This window comes from Microtus ochrogaster, chromosome 5, assembly GCF_000317375.1.
Source record: "Microtus ochrogaster isolate Prairie Vole_2 chromosome 5, MicOch1.0, whole genome shotgun sequence".
In the NCBI taxonomy this organism is placed as follows: Eukaryota; Metazoa; Chordata; class Mammalia; order Rodentia; family Cricetidae; genus Microtus; species Microtus ochrogaster.
The window spans coordinates 14,679,594-14,684,543 of NC_022012.1; the positions used below are offsets into that span (position 1 = coordinate 14,679,594).

Below are 4,950 nucleotides of genomic sequence, written 5' to 3' on the forward strand. Positions count from 1 at the left end.
TTAAACATATGAGCCTGAGGGGGCCACTCTCAATCAAAACACCACATTCTAGGGGCTGGAGAGATGGCTCAGAGGTTAAGAGCATTGCCTGCTCTTCCAAAGGTCCTGAGTTCAATTCCCAGCAACCACATGGTGGCTCACAACCATCTGTAATGGGGTCTGGTGCCCTCTTCTGGCCTTCAGGCATATGCACAGACAGAATATTGTATACATAATAAATAAATAAATATTTAAAAAAAAACACCACATTCTACTCCCAGATCCCCGCAAACATGTTGCCATATAATAATGCCAAAAGCGTTTAATAAACTTTGGACTTTGGATGTTGAGATTGTGAAAGATGGTCAGCCTAGATTGATCTACCATAATTGAAAGAAAAAGAAAAACTTTCCATGATATAAACATCCTAAAAATTATATTCAACTAACTAAACCTAAGAAAAATATGAGAAGCAAAAGTTTGGGTTGAAGAGAGGAATGAGCATAGCAGAGATACTGTGGAAAGAAATAAGAATCCATAATTATTAAAACATGAAGTACCACCGCCTGGTAGCACATACCTTTAATCCAGCACTGGAGAGGGAAAGGCAGTCAGATCTCTGTGAGTTGAGGCAAGTCTGGTCTACAGAGTGAGTTCCAGGACTACCAGAGCTATATACAGAGACACTGTCTCAAACAAACCTACACACACACACAAAGTACCACCACAAACACAAATGACTACAAAATCAACACAATTACCATTATTAACATATACATTTTAACAATAACTTTAAACATTAATGTCCTCAATTCTCCAATCAAAAGACACAGGTTGACTGAGTAGATCAAGAAACAAAATCCTGGGGACTGGAGCGATGGCTCAGTGGTTAAGAACATTGACTGTTTTTCCATAAGACCCTGGTTCGATTCCCAGCAATCACATGGCGTCTTACCACTATCTGTGACTCCAGTTCCAGCGGATCTGATGCCCTCTTCTGGATTCAGCAGGCTCTGCATGCACATGCTGCACAGACACACATGCAGGCAAGACACACATGCACCTAAAAAAAAATTAATTAAAATTTAAAAAGAAACAAATCCATGCTGTCTACAAATATCTGTGGTTGTGCTTTTTGTGGAGTTTCCACGAGAGAAGACTGCTCGGACTCGAGTTTAAGCCAATAGAAAAGCCAGGTGTTGGTGGCACACACTTTTAATCCTCATACTCGGGAAGCAGAGGCAGGTGGATATCTGTGAGTTTGAGGCCTGCCTGGTCTACAGAGCGAGTTCCAGGATTGACTCCATAGCTACTGGGAAACCCTGTCTTGAAAAAACAGCACCCCCCCCCAAAGAAAAACTAAAACATACAGGAGTTTAAGCCAATAGAAAGTCTTTATTAGCCAGCTGGTGACTACACTGGGTGGTTAACATCCCACTATAACCCAAGCCTTTCTCAGCATGAGCTTTTAAGCAGAAAAACAATGTCCTGGGTTGACAGACTTCAGTTAACAAGAACAGTTAGCCAGAATCAGAACTACAGAAGCCAAAAGGCAAAGTTAGTACATTTAGAGACTTTCCCAGAAGCATGGAATTGATGGACTAGGCCTTTGCTTTAGTTTTAGCAGGTGGTGCGTCTACATGCTGAGTTTTGTATTCTGAATGGTACCTCCATCATGGTGTCAGCTTTGCTAAGGTCTGATACATGCTTTACGATCTTCTTTGTTCTGTTACTATAATAATTTCGTGAAACAGTTACATTTGCATGTGGAATTTGGGATAATTTCAAATCTGTGTTCCTGGGCCAAAGTCATTCATATTTGGCTCGAGAATAATCTCAGTCTCTCTCTGACTATGCAGGCTAGCCATGAACTCACAGAGATCTGTCTGCCTTTGCCTCTTAAGTGAAAGACAGAGACAGAGGGACAGGTTTAAGATCTAAGACAAACTTGGTGGAGCTACGGACAACTGTGCGCCACCACCTGGGTCCTCTACAAGAGCAACACTCCTAATCCCAGAGTCATTTCTCAGTTCCAAAATTCCACCTCTGTCCAGGGTGGCCAAGACCCGAATCTCCCGGGCTACACTCCAGGACGGAAGCGGAAGTGACACCGACATAGCGCCCCCCTTTTTTTCTAGCGATGGCTCCGTTCTGTAGTTCGCAGTGCCTTTCTTCGCCTCTGGGTCCATCTTTACTCCCTGGAGTCGAGGAGGGGGGCGCGACGGCGGCCGTGGAGGGTCAGTGTAAGGCGTGGCTGTGTCCGCAGCCCGCGGAGAGGCCGTCCGCGTAGGCTCGGAGCCCGGGACCGGCGGTCTGGCGTGCACCTCGCCTCCCTCCGCCGCTGCGGACGCTCTCCCGGGAAAGAACTTGCGGTCTGCTCGGCCCCCTCTGCAGAAAACTCCCAAGCCGCCTTTCAGCTTTCCAGATTAGTCGGTCTTCCAGGACAGAACTCCGCCGCTCTGCATCGCCCTGCAGCCGCCGCCTCCTCTGCACCACCCCTGATTGTGGAGCTCGGGTGAGCACCGCGGGCTGGGGTTTGTGAAGGAATCTTACCTCGCAGAGTGTGGCTTTGTCTTTGGCATCTGTTTAATTCTGTCATATGACATTGGGGTAGAAAAAGTGCTAGGTGTCTAGCAGTAACATTTCTGTTTGGGGTGAGTGTGAATGTTTATTTTTCTTTTCTTTTTTTTTTTTTCTTTTTCTTTTTTCTCCCCGCTGAACGGGAACTCGCTGTGTACTGTGTACACCGGGTTGGCCTCGAACTCGTGAAGATCCGCCTACCTCTGCCTCCGTGGTGCTGGGATTAAAGGCGTGCGCCACCACACCCCCCTGAATATTTATTTCTTTAGTCATTCCTTTTTTTTTCTTCCTTTTCCTTGCCTTTCTTTATTCTCTTTTCTCTCTCTCTCTTTACCTCTTCTCCTCTTGACTTTACTATTCGTAAAACTGCTCATTCAGTGAGCTACACACTGAATATTTTGTACATAAGTGTATAGATACAGTGGGACTATGGCTTTCTGCTGGTGAAAATGAGAGTACTGCTCTCTTCACCTGAAGCTGAAGGCCTGTGCATCCTTAATTTCAGGAACTAACCCTGGCTCAGAGGTCGGAGAACGATTTTCAGGAGTTGGTTGGTTCTCTTTCCACCATCTCTGGTGCTGGAGGTAAAACTTGGGTTTTCTGGCTTTGTCTTACTCACTGATCCAAATCCACGGCTTCTGTTTGTTCTTTGAAATAGGGTGTCGTGTAACCCAGGCTGGCCTCAACCTTGCTATGTAGTTGAGGCTGACCCTGAACTTCTGATCCTCCAGCCTTTACCTCCCATGTCTAGCACCATGCCTGGCTCTGTGGTAATATTTGAAGAGTCTCAGATTCTTTAGGAAAGTCATACATTTTGCTATTTCTAATTGAAGGCTCATGGGATGTTTAAAAATGCCTGTATTTCCTCCTTTCTCTTTTTCCCGTGTGCTCCATAACTCCAGAAGAGAGGTCTGTAAGCTGTGGTAAGAGCTGCTGTGAGCACTGTATGCTCCTTGGGCTGTCCGGACAGCGTTACTCAGTTCTTCTCTAGTAACTGTGTCTGTAGTTATCCCGTGATGTTCTGGTCGTGAGCCACAACTGTTTCTCAAAAGCAGACGTGTTGATCTTTAAAAGAGGGCATGGTGCCTGGAGTGTGTGTGGCTCAGGGATAGCGAACTTACTTGGCAGGCAGGAGGCTCTGAGTCTAGCCTCCGGGAGCAGATATACAAAAGGCTTAGGATTGGGCTAAAGTACCAAGAATGCTAACGTGTTGCCTGACATCTGGCACTTGGACATCTTTTGGATCTGCTGAAGGATTCAGATCAGGCACTTGAAAACCTTATATTATATGCTTTAAGATTTTTAATTATTCTTCTTGTATACATGTGTATGTGATGGGTGTGGCTTGGCACAGGGCAACTTTGTGGGGTCCATTCGTTCTTTTCATAGGTTCTGGAGATTGAATTCAGGTCTCCAGGCTTCTATGGCGAGCTCCTTTGCCTGCCCTTCTACTATAGCTGTCGTAACTTGTTCTGGCATGCACGTGAAGCTGCAGGCCGTATAGGTGCTCCAAACTCAAGTATCTGTTAAGTTTTATGTCTTGTTTTGGTTGGCATAAGGAGCAATAACCTAAATGAAATCTTCAAATGAATGCTTTGCTTGACAACAGCACTGGACCTTTAGAAAATATCACCCCGAAGTCTCCCACACTTTAAACTTCTTTTTTTAAAAAAATATTTATTTATTTATTTATTTATTTAGTATGTATACAATATTCTGTCTGTATGTATGCCTGCAGGGCAGAAGAGGGCACCAGACCCCATTACAGATGGCTGTGAGCCACCATGTAGTTGCTGGGAATTGAACTCAGGACCTTTGGAAGAGAAGGCAATGCTCTTAACCTCTGAGCCATCTCTCCAGCCCCTCACTTTAAACTTCTTTTAGTGTACTTTCATATTTGTGCCTGTGTGAAAAAAAGTCACAGCAGACATGTGGAGGTTAGAGGACGCCTTGCAGTTCCCCTACTGTTTTGAATCCTGGGGATTGATCTCTTTCAGCAGGCAGGCAAGTACCTCTGCCTGCTGAGCCATCTCCCTAGCCTGCCTCCCACTCTTGCATGGGTAAAGGAGAAGTGGGTAATGTGGTGTCATCTTTTATTTTTGAATAAGGTCTCCTCCTGTAACTGTATATGTGGCTTATTTTTTTAGTCTATTACTTTTAATATTTATTTTGTTATCTTTTATATCTTACTCCTTTAATCTATGACTGTACTCTTCTCTCTGTCCTAAGCCCATGTACATTTACCCAATACTGTGTCCCATTCAGAGATTTTTTTTTTGTTGTTATTGTTGTTTTTTGTTTGTTTGGTTGGTTGGTTGGTTTTTTTTCGAGACAGGGTTTCTCTGTGGTTTTGGAGCCTGTCCTGGAACTAGCTCTTGTAGACCAGGCTGG

At 44.7% G+C, this 4,950-nt stretch overlaps 1 protein-coding gene across 1 annotated transcript in view; it reads left to right on the forward strand.

Annotated features, from left to right (window-relative positions):
- Positions 1-2,131: 2,131 nt before the first annotated feature.
- LOC101989916 (zinc finger protein OZF-like) overlaps positions 2,132-4,950 on the forward strand; it is an 18,238-nt gene continuing 15,419 nt past the window's right edge. Inside the window, exon 1 of the mRNA XM_005346854.3 lies at positions 2,132-2,494. The gene's annotated coding sequence lies outside the window, so the exon portion shown is untranslated. The remainder of the gene's footprint in view (positions 2,495-4,950) is intronic.